Source organism: Fukomys damarensis, unplaced genomic scaffold (assembly GCF_012274545.1).
Source record: "Fukomys damarensis isolate Sample0158 unplaced genomic scaffold, DMR_v1.0_HiC HiC_scaffold_33, whole genome shotgun sequence".
Lineage (NCBI taxonomy): Eukaryota > Metazoa > Chordata > Mammalia > Rodentia > Bathyergidae > Fukomys > Fukomys damarensis.
Window position 1 is genome coordinate 24,225,849 of NW_022900945.1, and position 15,251 is coordinate 24,241,099.

A 15,251-nucleotide genomic window follows, 5' to 3' on the forward strand; every position below is an offset into this window, starting at 1 on the left:
GTCCTTATGCTAATTGCCAAGGCAGATTCACAAAGAAATTTAGCACTGGAAAGAGCACACCTTGGAGGCAAAAGGCCAAAAAAGAAACTCCTCATGATATTTTGGATAACTTGTCAAACCAACACCCAAGTGCGTTATATTGTCTCAATCACATTCATTGCCTGGAAACATTGGCTCACAAAGTATGAAGCAAAGGAAGCCTACTGCTAGGTAGCTTTTCTGGAGAAGTATTTTCTCCAAAGGGGGTGGTGATACTCAGGAGGATGAGACAGAAGGGTCCTAAGTTTTGAAGCCAGTCTTTTGAGGCCAGCAATGTAGTGAGGCCCTATTGCAAAAGAAAAAAAAAATTTAAAGGTTATGATGTAGCTCAGCATTCCGAGTTCAATCCTCAATACTACAAAAGAGAAAAAAAAGCTTTGCTACAGCAAACCATTGTATTCTCAGGATGCAAGGGGTATGGGGGGGTGTCAGTGACAGCTGTAGCCCTTTCTGCATGGAAATATTCTCCCTCTGATGTGGAGGCAGATTGCATTTGCCTGGCTAATCCAGCCATACACTGGAGAAATGAGAAAAGGCCCAAGCTACCCATATGCGCTATAGATTCCAAAAGAAGATGAGCCTACCAACAGTTTTTTTTTCCCACTGCGTTTTTTTTATAATGTCAACATGGTCATTATTATTTGACTAGTTTTCTTTGCTCCAAAAAAGCATTTCTACTGAGTACCTCTATGATGCCCCAAGACATCTCAGAGCACTTTCTGCAGAAGATATGACTGAATACTTTTTTGCAGAACTTTTCTTAGAGTTGCTTACTTTGTGTTGTATGTAGTATAATTTATCTCTTATCTTCACTGCCGAATGTTTCCTATTCTTATTATTTTGTCCTAGTTAACTTTTCCATTAGTTTTTCAAAGCCACTGATTAGTTCCCTTAATACTAATAGCTAGTATTTATTAGCACTAATTATGTGCCAGGCACTAACTTAAGTGTTTTTATAAATCAATTAACTTAATCTTCATTATACATCTATGATGCAGATATTGCCATAAGCTTCAGTTGGCACTTGAGAAAACTAGAGAGAGGGTGTTAATGAAATTTGTCAAACAGTAGACCCACAATTCAGAGAGGGTCCATCTCACTCTGAAGTGTACCACTCTGTGTCACATCAGAAAGGGCAGTCTGTCTTTTTTTAAACTTTGTTTTTTATTAATACATATTTGTCACACATATTGATCACATTCATCATAGGAAGTTTGTACCTGTACATAATATATCTTAATTCTTTTTCCCCACTCCCCTCTCCACCCTTCAAACCCTCCCCCTCTTCATTTACAAAAGTTTTGTTTCCATTTTTTTCCTTCCATTCTCTTTTTTGTCTTTTCTCTTCCTTCCTTTCCCCCTCCTCTTCTTGCTCCCCTGAGGCTCCATTTGACCCAGCTATTCACCTTCTTGGTACCTTCATGAAAGAGCTAAACGCATTATACCACAGTGATATATACACACCCATGTTTATAATAGCACAATTTGTAACAGCCAAATCTTAGAAATAGCCCAGATGCCCATCAATGGATAAATGGATTTTTAAAATGTGGCTTTCATCTACAATGGAGTGCTACTCCACCACAGAAAAGGATAAATTTGAGGTATTTGTAGGTGCATAGATGCACCTTGAGATCATACTTTTAAGTGAAATAAATCAGACACATATGTTTCTCTTGTGTGACAAACCAGAAGTGTAAATGAGGCAGTCTATCTTAAAGGAGGCAGAAGGAAGAAAATCTATCTAAGCGAAGAGAATCCCCACATTCTTCACAGACTGAGCAATCCCTTTCCTCTCCTTAACCTCCAGTTCTTCACCAGGACATTGCAATTCAGCTTCCTAAGCTGGAGGAGCTCAGATCCTCAGCTTTATCATCTATGCTGCAAGGTGCTGGCTGCTGCTTTCTGACTCTAGGCTGACTGATCTCTTCTTTTGCTAACAACTTTTTCTTGTCATTTTTGGCAGCCCCATACAATTAAACACGTATATTTAGAAATATACTATGATCAAATTATCTGAAATACATAATTTAGCACTTTCTTATAATCATGCCTTCCCCCCAGGTGGATGTTTTTTTTTTTTTAAACTGGGGACAAGTTCCTTAATTACACCTCTGCCTCTATCACTGAATTACATCCTCAGCCATTTTCTGGAGACAGGGTCTTGCTAAGTTTTCCAGGCCAGCCTCAGACTTGGGATTCTTTTAGCCCAGCTTCCCTGGTAGCTGAGATTATAGGCATGTGCCATAGCACATGCCTCTTTCCTGGGTTTTGAAGATATGATAGACACCTCTTAGGCTTCATTGCATCTCACCCACCACTTATTCCAACTTTTGCAGCAGCAACCAGGTAGGCCCAGGTATAACCAGATAAGGATCTTGTCTTAGCCAGATCATAAAACTGTTATGCTCTCCAGCTTGACTTTCTTTGATAACTAGAATAGGTGTCTACAGGAATCTGCTTAGCATTAACACATACATAAATCTAGATATTCAAGGAAATTACACTCTTTGAAGGAAAACTTTGACTACTAAGGACAGAAAGTGGTGGTAGAGTTGCATCATCTGTCCCTTGGGTAGAAAATTCTACAGCATATTCTGTTTTTCTTGTTTGTTTGTTTGGTTGGTTGGTTTTTTTGAGACAGGGTCTCACTATGTAGTTGAGACTGACCTGGAACTCACTATGTAGCCCAGGCTGGTCTCAAACTCACAGCAATCCTCCTGTGTCAGCCTCCTGAGTGCTGGGATTAAAGGCGTGCGCCACCACACCTGGCTCCTACAGCATATTCTTTTTTTTTTTAATTTAATTTATTGGTACATTCTAGGTAGACAGTACAGTTACATTCCTTACTGGGATCTTGTACCTTTCTGAATGGCCCACAGGGAGCTGGGGATGTAGCTCAATAGTAGAGTACTTGCCTAGTATATTGAGGCCCTGGGTTTGACCCCAGCACTTAAAAGAGCAAAAAATTAATAATAATAATAATAATAATAATAATAATAATAATAACCTAAGTGGCTTACAATGATGAGGTATATGAACTAGAATAGTCCTAAAGGATGAGGATTTTGCTACTCTTGTATTATGCCCATAAGCACTGTAAGAATAGATAGGGCATCAACAACCAAATGGACAAGGTGACTTTTTTCTGAGTGTCAGTGAGCCTCCCTCCGTAGTATTCAAGTGATTATGTCATTAGCTCATGATGGCCTGGCCATGGTGACAGTGGTAAAGACTAGGCATGGACACAGCATTATCAATTCCCCCTCACCAAGGCTCAAATGGCTCTCACCATCTTAATAGCCTTCTGGCCAGCAGTAGAGACTAGCATAGGTAAGGTACTGCCCTTAAGGAAAGTACTCAGACAGTTGGTAGCAAATTGGTTAAATCAAACCTAATTCCATTCCTAGAACTGACACCTCTTTTGGATATGGTTTTGCCTTCTCTGACCCCAGTGCTGTTGCCAGCATTGCTATCTGAGGATTTATAGAATATCTTCTTTCCTGATATAGGATCCCACACAACTTTGCCTCCAATTAATTAACTTTGCCTCCATTTGATGGCAAGGGGGTGTGACAATGTGTACATGACTATGGGATTGATTGGTCTTAAAATGTATTTCATCACTCAGAGGCAGCCCACATAATACAATGATGGAATGGCCTACCTGGAATGCTAGCTTGGGCATAACACTATGGGGTTGAACTGCCTCCTTTCCCATGACGTATATGCACAGAATCACCAGTACTGATTCTCTAATTGCTATATGTGGGTCTAGGAATCAATGTAGAAACAGATTAGCCCTTTTCACATTATTCTCAATGGTGTACTTATAAAATTCTTATTAAAGCAATTGACCCTGATTAGTATGAGGAACTGAGGTTGTTCCTGCAAAATAGAAGTGGTAAGCCCAAAAGGAATCAATGGGGTATCTCTTGGTGACAATTTCAATGTCCAATCATAACTATAAATGGCAGCTGAACCAGCCTCAGCCCAGAGTGGTTAAAGCAATGCAGACCCCTTGGGGATGAAGGTCTGAGTCCTTCAAAGCAACCTAGATCATCTGAGGTATTGGCAAAGGATGGGGGAAACCTAGAATGATGGTGGAAGATGAAGATGACAAATACCAGTATGGAATTGGGACCAGCTGCAGCAGTGGGAGCTGGACCTCATTATATTAAACTTCTTATATTAAGACTTGTAGGCTCTAAAAAGAAAAATAAATAAAGCTGAAAAAAAAAGAAAAATAAAGCAAGTGAGGAGATGGCAACATTGGGTGACTATTTAAAAAGAACTTTCAGGAAGCTTTCTCTGGCTTTGTGATACTATAGCAGAAGCCTAAAAAAAAGTAAAGGAGAAAACCACATGGATATGTGAAACAAGAGCATTCCAAAGAGAAAAGGCAAGGCCAAAGATTCTGAAGCAGGAGCATGCTTGGTGAGTGTGAGGAAGCTCCTGTGGCTGGAGGGGCACAAGAAAAGGAGTGAGATGATCGGGATGGTAATGCAGCCCAGGCCAAGTAGTCAGAACTTTGTGTCTCATTCTGTGAGAGAGAATCACCTGCAGATTCTCAGATGATATATTTTACTCATACAGAATTTTTTGCCAGTCAAAGATAGGTGCATGAAGCACATGTCTATAATTCCAACACTTTGAGACTCTGAGGCAGGAGGATCACAAATTAATTTGATACACCAGCCTGGGTAATTTGTTGATTCGGTAAAACCCTGTCTCAAAATAAAGAATAAAAAGCAGGAGTAAAATGCCAGGAAGGGGGTGTATTTCAATGTGAAAGCCCTGAGTTTAATCTTCAGTGAAAGAGAGAGACGAGAGAGAGAGAGAGAGAGAGAGAGAGGAGAAAGGGGGAAGAGGAAGGAGATGAAGAGGAAGAGGAAGGAAAAGGGAAAGAGGAAGAGAGAAAAGGAGGGGAGAGAGGAAAGGAATCCATTGCAGTACAGAGTTTGGTACATAAAACAAAGATGCTCCATTGCTAGACATTAGGTCTTGGACTAAAAGAAAGTGGTGTAACTGTACTTGAGAGCTGATTTGAAGTTACTTCTGAGCAAAACCCAAACTCTTGTACATCTTACAAATCTTTCATACAGCATAACCCAGTCAGTCCAGTGGTCTAGTGATGAATGCTCAGAAAAATGCCTATATATTCCTGATTTCAGCACCTATTTAGTCTTTACTAAGAATTCATTGAAATAATGTCTCTCCAGTGAAAAACCTAAGAGTTATGTGGGCTCCAAGATCCAGTCCTTTATCCTTATGTAAGAACCATCACCATGAGCCAGGAAGCGTGTTCCTTACTACACATAAATCTTCTCTTTTGATTTTCTCAACCACCTGGGTAGATGGGTTTATTCTGCACAAATATATACATGAAGAAACAGAAACTGGAGAAAGGAAGGTTGAGTAAATTGGCAGTAGTTATTAGAGGGTAAGAGACTCGGCCCTGGACTTGAACCAAGAGCCAACTCCAGAATCCATGTTACTGTGAGCTACTCTCCATAGCAAACTTCTGTAAACACATTACTTGGGGCTCTAATCTAATTTTTATGGTCTCTCCAATTCTTCTATGAAAAATAGCCAACATTAACAAAAAGAGTTGATTTTTTAAAGTCCCATTTTCTTGGAAGAAAATAATTAAGACAGTGATCCTATTTGTTTATTAAAATCCCCTAAGTTACAGTGTTTCTTTTACTCTTGGACCATTGTTTGGTCCAATGACAAGAGTGGGTGTGTGTGTTATTCTGAGCTCCTTTGATATGTCTGCTACAGTCTTCCTGTGTCTGTTTTTTCCCCCCAGAAAGTCATAGTTCAGCCTTACTCTTACTTTAAAAAAGTCATTAGTGTAGTTGCATTCACAGAAGAAGGGGAAAAAACAGCTGTGTGATCTACCCATGAAATAGAGTTGTTTGCCCCACATGAACTCAGCCTTTTTTCTTGTGCTGGCTGTGAGCCTGTCCTCATGCTGGGGTGGAGAAGCTCATTAATGCACATAGAAACCAAGAAACAGGGCTGGGCAAAGGGGAGAAGGAGACCAAAGGCCCAGAGTGCTCCCACCAAATTGGATCCTGAGATGTCTGACACTGGGGCATCTATTAAAGTCACTTGGCAGGCACTTTCTTGGGCTTTTCACAATGAAACTGCAGGGATAAAGGCCATTCTGGTGGACTGGAGCATTGCCCAGTATTTGCCAATGGATAGAAGGGTCCTGGGGCTGGTGGCCATGTCGAATAATGGGTTCAGAAGTAGTGCATCCTCATTTGTCCAGTCTGTTCATACCCACTTTTGCTGTCTTGCTGAATTTGTGGCTCTCCTAGAACCATAATGAAGTATCTCAGCAAATCTCTCCAGCTTTGACGCTGCTCCTCCCCTTCACTCTCCCTTTCCACTTCATTCTTCTTGGCTGCCCTCACTGTTTGCTTTGATGAACTTCTGCCGCTGGAGTTGGTGTACCCTGCCTAAATGGCATTTCAGCATGGCTCTCCCCAGGTGCCTAGCATCCTTGCCTAGATTAATGTGTCAGTGGCATATGGTGCAAATGGCCTGTCGTTTGGTCTCAGAATCAGTTTAAAATATCTGCCAGGCTGCTGGCTGCTTGGCGTTCTGCCTATAGCCCCAGTGTTTGAGGAAGGACAGCAACACTGTCTGAAAATTATTTAGAGTGAATTTTCTTATGTTAGAATCTGCTTCTTGCCTTTTTCCACTTCTTTCTCTTCCCCTTTCCCTTGGTATCAGGTGTAGCGTGCATTCTGAGGTTGAGTGCCTAGAACCAAGGAAAATTTTGAGGAGAGCTTTTGTTGCATTGGTTCCTTCCTTGGCCCCACATCTTGCTCATTTTCCATAAATGAAATTACCTAGCTTGTGTTGTTTGAACACTGTTGCATTGCTCCTCTTCAAACTCTCTTTGTAGCTATTAGCTTCATTTTCAGATAAGAAAGAGGAGGCTCAGGGACTGAGCCTTTTTGTAAAGTATAGTGAAAGCCTTTTTGTAAAGAAGTGGCAGAATAAATTCAAACCCAGGTTCCCCCCCACACACACACACTCCACAGCACTGGGATTTGAATTCAGGGCCTCTCCACTGAGTTACATCCTCAGACCTTTTACAAATTTATTAATTGATTGATTGATTTTTGAAACAGAGTCTCACTAAGTCACTAAGTTCCACAGGCTGAAATTTGTGATCCTCCTACCTCAGCCCCAGGTGTGCACCGCAGTGCCCAGTGAAACCCAGGTCTATCTTGACTCCTTAGTCCAGTTTCTTTTCAGTCTGTTGAGTTCATGCATTGACTGCCATCTGCACGGTTACTGTACCCACACCCAAGGGTCTCAGGAGGAGAAAGAGTTTTCATTGCAGTTCAATGAGCAGAGCTCACAGTGCTCTGTGACCCCCATAGGCATTGTCAGCAGGTGCTTCTGGATTCTTCTTGCACCGGACTCCTTGTCCTGCTCTTCTCTCAGTGTGCTTAATGGTGGGTCATTGTTAGTGTTTAGCTGCCTGAGGGGTTCCTTACTCCTAAATCCAAGTGATGAAGCAGATCCTGCTGTCCCTGGGATTATCCTCTCTTGAAGAGTGATGACCTCAGGATTGAAGGCAGATGACCTGCAGGCAGAGAGAAGAGGATGTCAGAGATTCCTCTAGCTCAATTTGGATGGATGAACCAGAATAATTCTGGGAGCAGGGCTCATGGAACCAGCTTCAACAGGGCAATCTTTCCCCCCAGAACTGTTCTTTCTCAGTGTTTGTGTTTCACATGGAGCATTTTCCCCAATCTCTCACTTGCACCCTCTCTTTTCCACCACAGGTACCTACCCAGCACCCTTGCTCTAGGACATTGCCTTGTGTAGTCATCTCCATGGCACTAAACAGTTGTCACGGATGGACTGCACCCATTGGCTTCTCATGCTGGCCTCTTTCTGTGCTCTACCTTGCAAGAATCTTTCATTTGAAAAGCTTCCCAGTCTTTATTCTTTCAGTAAAACTCTAAACCTAGTTCAAGGTCTTGTTTGGTTTATCTACCGCAAGAAATTTCCTGAAAATCAATCTACCCCAGTAATAGTTTCTCTATTCCAAATTCCTTAAAAATGATAATAATGATTTTCTTCAAAATTATATAATTGTTTATTTGAATAAATAATACGTGGCCCAATGTTTAAATGTACACTGGAGACACAAATAAAGTGAGGAGTGAGTCTTCCTCTTGTCCCAGCTCCCCAGTTCCCATTTCAGAGGCACTCTCCTTCCTTCTGAGCCTTCCCAATATATCTGTACACATGTAGGTGCTTTTCAAATGCTGCATCAGCTCTGCATGAGAATAACTGTTGGCAATTTTGTAAGACATACTATGGTAAGCTTTTGGGGTTATTTTTTTCAGCCCTGGGGATTAAACCCTGGGCCATCACACTGAGCTACATCCTCAGCCCTTTGTTTATTTACCTATTTAAGACAAGCTATCACTACATTGCCTAGGCTAGCTTCAAACTTTTGACCCTCCTGCTTCTGCCTCCCTGGTAGCTGGGATTACAGGCATGCACCACCACAGTCAACTATACACACTGTTTCATTGACTCATACCAGCAACTTTATGACATAGAGACTCAGAAAGTTAAGGAACTTACCCATGATCACATAGCTACAATAGAGCAGAGTTAGAATTTGACCCCAAGCTGTCTGACTGCAGAGTTCAAGCTCTTAACCAACATGCTATATGCCTTTAAGTAACTCTTATATTGTCTCATTTACACTTTTGGTTTTCCAGCTAGATTAAAGGGGTACTTAGGATCAGAAGTAGTATGGGTCAAGGGAAAGAACCATCCACTAGGGAATCAAATCACATGGCTTTGAAACTTACTAGCTATGTGACTACAGGGAAATTTCCTAAACTCTCTGAACTTCCATTTCCTGATCTATAAAGTTAGAAGAAGTGCCCACCTCTGAGAGAGGCAGCAGTGTGATGAAGATCAGGGAAAACGAAAACGTAAAGCAGCTGGAACAGAAGAGAGATTCAGAAGCAGCAGTTACCAAGCAAGAGCCATGTCTCTTTAGAAATACAGTTGACTGCTCCCCTGTCCTGTGAGGAGTAGGAGGGGAATGGGGAATACTCATGTGATATTCAGTACAAAACAGACCTGACCTTTCCATACAGGATCTGGTAAGGCAAGAGGCTTTTGCACCTTGTTCCCATGGGACTTGCTCTGGGGAACAGTTGGTCATTTGCTGGTTGTTTAAAGAAATGTATGAAATGGTATGGAAGATTGGAATAAAGATTGTGTATATTATTGGGCCAGGGATTTAGCTCACCGGTGCCTCGCCTGTCTCACAAGTGCAAGGTCCTGAGTTTGAGCCCTGAAACTGCAAGAAAACAAAAGATTGTATAAATTATAAATTTTCTCCAAGGCCAATGAGCATAGATGGAGGCTGGACAGACTGGAAAGCTGGGGAAACACTAATGGTAACTTAGCCTGGAGCATTCTTCCTCCTCTATGGTAACTCCTTCACCACCCTTCATTCACTTCCTCGGGGTCTCCCATAGCCTCCAATCTCTCCTCTTCACCATGTTATTTTTAATTTTACACTTTGCACCTTCAATCCTAATATAATGATCCTGCCTACTGCTTTTATTATCCTTTGGCTGAATCCCCTAGAATGTAAGCTTTCTATGGGGGGGCAAGGGTCTCCCCCCACCACTGGGGTAACTTAAGCACTTAGAACAGAGCCTGGTACATGGTAAATGCTCAATAAATATCTTTGGAGAAATTTAAAACAAATTTTTTGAGACAGCATTTCACGAAGTTGCCCAGGCTGGCCTAGAACTCCCAATGCTCCTGCCTCAGCTTCCAGAGTAGCTGGGATTACATATGTATGTCAGGGTGCCCAGCTCAAAGAAATACAATTTTCAGGTAAAGGAGCAGAAGTTAAATTACTTAGCCTAGGTAATTTTGCTAGTAAACAGCAGAATCAGGATTGGGTTTCCTTTGCCTTCCAAATCAGTTTTTCTCAGATGAGAGTTTTAAGAAGTATATTCTAGAATTGAAGAATGAGTTGGCTATTGAAGAATTCAAACAAAACTGGAAATGAGCACATAGAGTCAAAATAACTGAACCATAAAAATGACAGAAGCAAAAAGAAAAAAAAAAGCATGTGGGTGGTTGCGTTGATTTTTGTTTCCAAATTTTTATTTAAGTACCTGGGACTATGCTGTCAGTTTATCTACTGAAATAAGATTCATGATCAATGTGCGGAGACGGAAATTTCAGACCTCATTATACACAAACTGAAGATTATTCCTTTGCTGTCACTGCAGCATTTGACACGCCAGTGAAAACAAAAGGAAATGTGTCTCAGGTGTCGCTTTTAGCTTTGACAGATGTGGAGATGCATGAGTTTGGGGTGTTAATTTTTGGTTAGGTTTTAAATGTGAGCATGTCCAGAGATGCAGCTAGAGAAACTACCACACAGTTCACAGTTTAGGGCTGAGGCTCCAGTGATGCCCTGAATTTCAGCCCAGTTGCACCCATACTTTCTTCTCTGTCTTGGAAACTGAAGAGGTCCTCAGCATTTGCTAAGCTAACCTTCCCCCAGAAACTCGGTCAAATTCCTTTCTCTCAGCACTTATTCCCTCTTTCTTAAATGTGTCTTTTCCCCAGAAGTGCAGATACCTTCATATTTCCTCCATGCCAATGCCACAAAAAGTAAACCTTTCAGTGCTCTCTTGAATTAGTTAACTATTGATATGTACAAATCACCCCCAAAAGGTGGCTACAGTCAGCATTTTTATTGCTCGTAAGTTAGGAGTTCTCTGATCAATTCTATCAATCTGGGCCAGTTTCAGTGACTTCACTTGAGGCAAAACTACTAGCTGGCTACTCTTATGCAGACACAGGCAGCTGGTGGGGCAGCTGGGCAGGCTGGCCAAGGATGGGCTCACTCACATGCCTGGAAATTAGCAGGTTATTAGTTATAGTGACATGAACCACTGAGCACTGATTATCCAGCAGTCATTTCTGTCTTGTTCTCACGGCAGCCAGGCAGGATTTGAGCAGGAGAGGGAGAAGGCAATTGAATAGATTCTGCTTCTAGATGGAAGGAGTTGCAAAGACATTCACACAGCAGAGAGTGGATTCTGGGTGAGGTAAAGAATTAGAACTGAGTTTGCAATCAGCTTCTATCTCTCTCTTCAACCTTAAGTGTCTACATAATTGTCTCCTTTGCTTTATCTCCAAACTTCCAGAGAAGGCAGGTGTCTTATTTTGCTTTCTTCCCTTGCCAACTTGTCACTCCTCACTCAAGAGACCTCATCTTACTACCACTATCTCCATTTTAATGAAACTCCACTCTTTAAAAACATCAGTTCCACAGACTGGAAGACACAAAAACAAATGCAGATGTACTCAGCTACCTCATCTTTGACAAAGGAGCTGACCATCCTCAGTGGAGGAAAGATAGCCTCTTTAATAAATGGTGTTGGAAAAACTGGATGTCAACCTGCCACAGATTAAAATTAGACCCTTATCTTTCGCCATGCACTAAATTAAAATCCAAATGGATTAAAGATCTAAATATTAAAACAGAAACATTAAACTTGCTGGAAGGTAGGTTAGGCAGAACTCTGGAAGACATTGGTATAGGAAAAGACTTTATGAACAAATCCTCAGTAGCACGGGAACTAGCAGAAAGAATCAACAACTGGGATCTCATCTTACTAAAAAGCTTCTGTACTTCAAAAGAAACCATTAGCAGAACTAAGAGACAATCTACAATGTGGGAAAAAATTTTTACCAGCTGTACCTCAGACAAAGGACTATTATCAAGGATATATAAAGAACTCAAAACAATCAGTCCCCCCAAATATAAAGACCCGATTCAAAAATGGGCATCCAAAATGAACAGACATTTCTCAGACAAAGAAGTAAAAGCAGCAAGTAAATATATGAAAAAATGTTCCACATCACTGGTCATTCGAGAGATGCAGATGAAAACAACACTGAGATTCCACCTCACCCCACAAAGAATGGCTGCTATCAAGAAATCACACAATAACAAATGTTGGCGGGGTTGTGGGGAGAAAGGAACCCTCCTCCATTGTTGGTGGGAGTGCAGACTAGTGCAACCACTATGGAAATCAATATGGAGATACCTCAAAGAGCTTGGACTGGAGGTTCCATTTGACCCAGCCATCCCTCTGCTGGGTATCTTTCCAAGAGAACTAAAAGAATCATATCACAGAGAAGTATGTGCACCCATGTTTATAGTGGCACAGTTTGTAATAGCTAAATCTTGGAAACAGCCTATTTGCCCATCCGTTGGAAACTGGATAAAGAAGTTGTGGTTTTTCTATAAAATGGAATATTACTCAGCCATAAAGAGCGAGAGAATAGATTCATTCATAGGAAAATGGATACATATTGAAGATATACTCCTAAGTGAAATAAATAAGTCACACATGTGTAAGTACCAAATAGTTTCCCTGGTGTGAATATTCTGCAACAATGCATAAGATTCTAATAAGATTACTGACATTCAGAAATTTGAAGAAAGGAGCTCACGGTGTAGGGAAGGTGTGATGCATAGGGGAAGAACAAAAAGGGAAAAGAAAAAAATGTGAGAGAATGAAAAGATGAAAATCAAGTGTTTGTAGATGGGGAGGGGAGGAGGGGGTGAAGGGAGGGCAGAGGTAAGGGGAAAAAATGAGAATCAAGACTTGCTATGTAAAGGTACATGATCCCAACAATGAATGTAACTGTACTGTATCCCTAAAATGTACCAATAAACTCAATAAAATTAAAAAAAAAACAAAAAAAAAAAACATCAGTTCCAATCTCAAATACTACTTTCAGTTTCCATCTTCACTGCCCAGTTTGACCTGAATAGTTACTCCCTCCAGCTTAGAATCTCTTCCCTTAACGTCGGTTCACTCCTTCCTTCTGTCCTCTGTGCAGTCCTCTCAGACTCCTTGTCTGACTAGTGTCTCTCTTCTGGCCCTCCAACGCTGGTGTTCCTTATGTTTCACTTGTCTCACCCTTTTTTTCTTCTTGTGCTAAACTCTTTCTGGAATGTAATCCAGTCTTAACTCCTCTCCCAGGTGGATACTACGTGTGTGTATTCTAATTCATCTCTTAATCTCTAGATAGAAAGTGTAAATGGCTATTCTGTGCGGCCTCAAATACATATCTAAAGCTAAGCTTAACATCTTCTTTCCAAAACGTCATTCTATTTTTACTTTTTTCACTAACAGTTTTGCAACTCTTTCAATCTTCAAGCTAGAAATTGAGGACTGTTCTTCACTCTATCTACCATGGACTTCCTTTAATCCAAGACATTGAGTTCTACCAACTGTAACGCCCAAGTATTTCTCAGGCCTATACCTACCTCCTGTCCTCAATGCTACCACTTGAGTGTAGGCTCTCATCCTCTGTTGCTCTCCAATATGAGAATCTTTCATTTGCTCCTCCAATCTTTGCGCATCCAGAGATCTTTTCGAAGCACAAGTCCAGCTGTGTTACTTCTCTGCTTTATTCACTTTCCCTGGTTCACCGGCCCAGATAAAATCTAAATGCTTTATATTAGTGATGATCAGTTGTGCAAAAGAGAAATGTACTCCCATCTTATTTAAGAAAAAGAAGATTTAGTATAAGGAACAGAGGGCTCTCATACAAAATTTCTTTTGGTTTTGTTTTTTGCCTCATTTTTATAGTGAATTATTTACCGGTATATTTTAGGTGTACACGATGAAAAACACTCATCATAGGGAATTTGCACCTGTATATGATACGTTCTGCCTCTTTTTCCATTCCCCTCTTCCCCTCAGAATACAGCCAGGCAGCAGAGGAGGTATCAGGGACAAAGTTTCATGTTTGCTCGTTCCTCTCCTACTGACTTCAGCATCTCATCTCTGCTTTTTTTCTGTGACTTTGCCTTATTCTCCTGCAGACTCCTCCACTCTGCCTCTCTCTCTGTGTTTATCAAATCATGTGGCCCTCGGTGGGCATTCTTAATCTAAGCTATCTAACTTTCATATCTCTTGGAAAAAACAATAAGGAAGGACAATCTAACTGGCTTAGTTTGTGGATCAAATGTGACCATGAAGAGAGGAGGTTGCATAGACAAAACATGACAGAATGTGGTTTGCAGCTTCATTGGCAGTGATAGGGAAGGTTGTTCTCAATGAAGACAGCAAATGCTAGACAGGCAACTCAAACAAGTGTGCTATTTTCCTTAATGGCATAGGGTATTTTATAGTCTCAACTCCTCTCCCACTGTGGTTCATATTCCACTCTGAGTAAGTGGGACTAGTCACCATCCCCTAAACACATTATACTCCCTTTCACATGAAATTCACAGAATTTGCAATATTCTTATCCTCAAGCTTCTTTGAGTTCTCTTCATTCTTTAATACCTGTTCAAATGTCACCTCCTCTACAAAAGCTGCCTGTGCCCTTCTTAGCTGTTCTCTCCTTAGGAAATGCTTACCACTTAGCAAACAGCTCTACATATTACACCAAACTGAAGTTCTTTCCCCCTTTGCAAGATTATGGGCACTTATTTATTTATTGGCAAATACTTTCCACTCTGGTATTTGGTATAGTTTTGGATATATAGAGACCCCAAAGCTTTGCTGAATAAATAAAGATGTGAATGATCAGATTCTCCAAACCTGTGGTTTTCAAAATGTGCTTCTAGGTGAGTGGTATCATTATCTTCTAAGAAACTGTTAAAAATGCCAATCCTTGGGCCTCACCACAGACCTACTAAAACAAAAACTCTGAGAATAGATGTAGTAAAAGAAATATTACCTCTCAAGTTATCCATGTCCAAATCCCTGGAACCTGGGAATATATTATATAACGTGGCAAGGAATTAAATATGTAGATGAACTTTAGATTGCTAATCAGCTGTTTTTTGTTGTTGTTTTTTGTTGTTTTTGGACCAAGGATTGAACTTAGGTCCTTGTGCTTGCAAGGCATGTGGCAGAACCACTGAGCTAAATCCCCAGCCCTCTAATCAGTTAGTTTTAAATAAATGGATTACTTTGGATGGATGGTCCAGACAGGCCCAGTTATCACAAGAGTTCATAATTGGAGGGAGACAGCACAGTCAAAACCAGAGAGATATCATCATGAGAAAGACTTGGTCATCTGTTGTAACCTTTGGATATGGAAGGGGACCACTAGCTAGGGAATATAAGCAGCCTTAGAAGCTGGCA

At 41.0% G+C, this 15,251-nt stretch overlaps 1 long non-coding RNA gene across 1 annotated transcript in view; it reads right to left on the reverse strand.

The window, feature by feature from the left end:
• Positions 1-7,211: 7,211 nt before the first annotated feature.
• The window catches only part of LOC104855717, a 47,881-nt gene continuing 39,841 nt past the window's right edge, over positions 7,212-15,251 (reverse strand). The window contains exon 6 of the long non-coding RNA XR_778453.2: positions 7,212-7,651. This is a non-coding gene — a long non-coding RNA (uncharacterized LOC104855717). The remainder of the gene's footprint in view (positions 7,652-15,251) is intronic.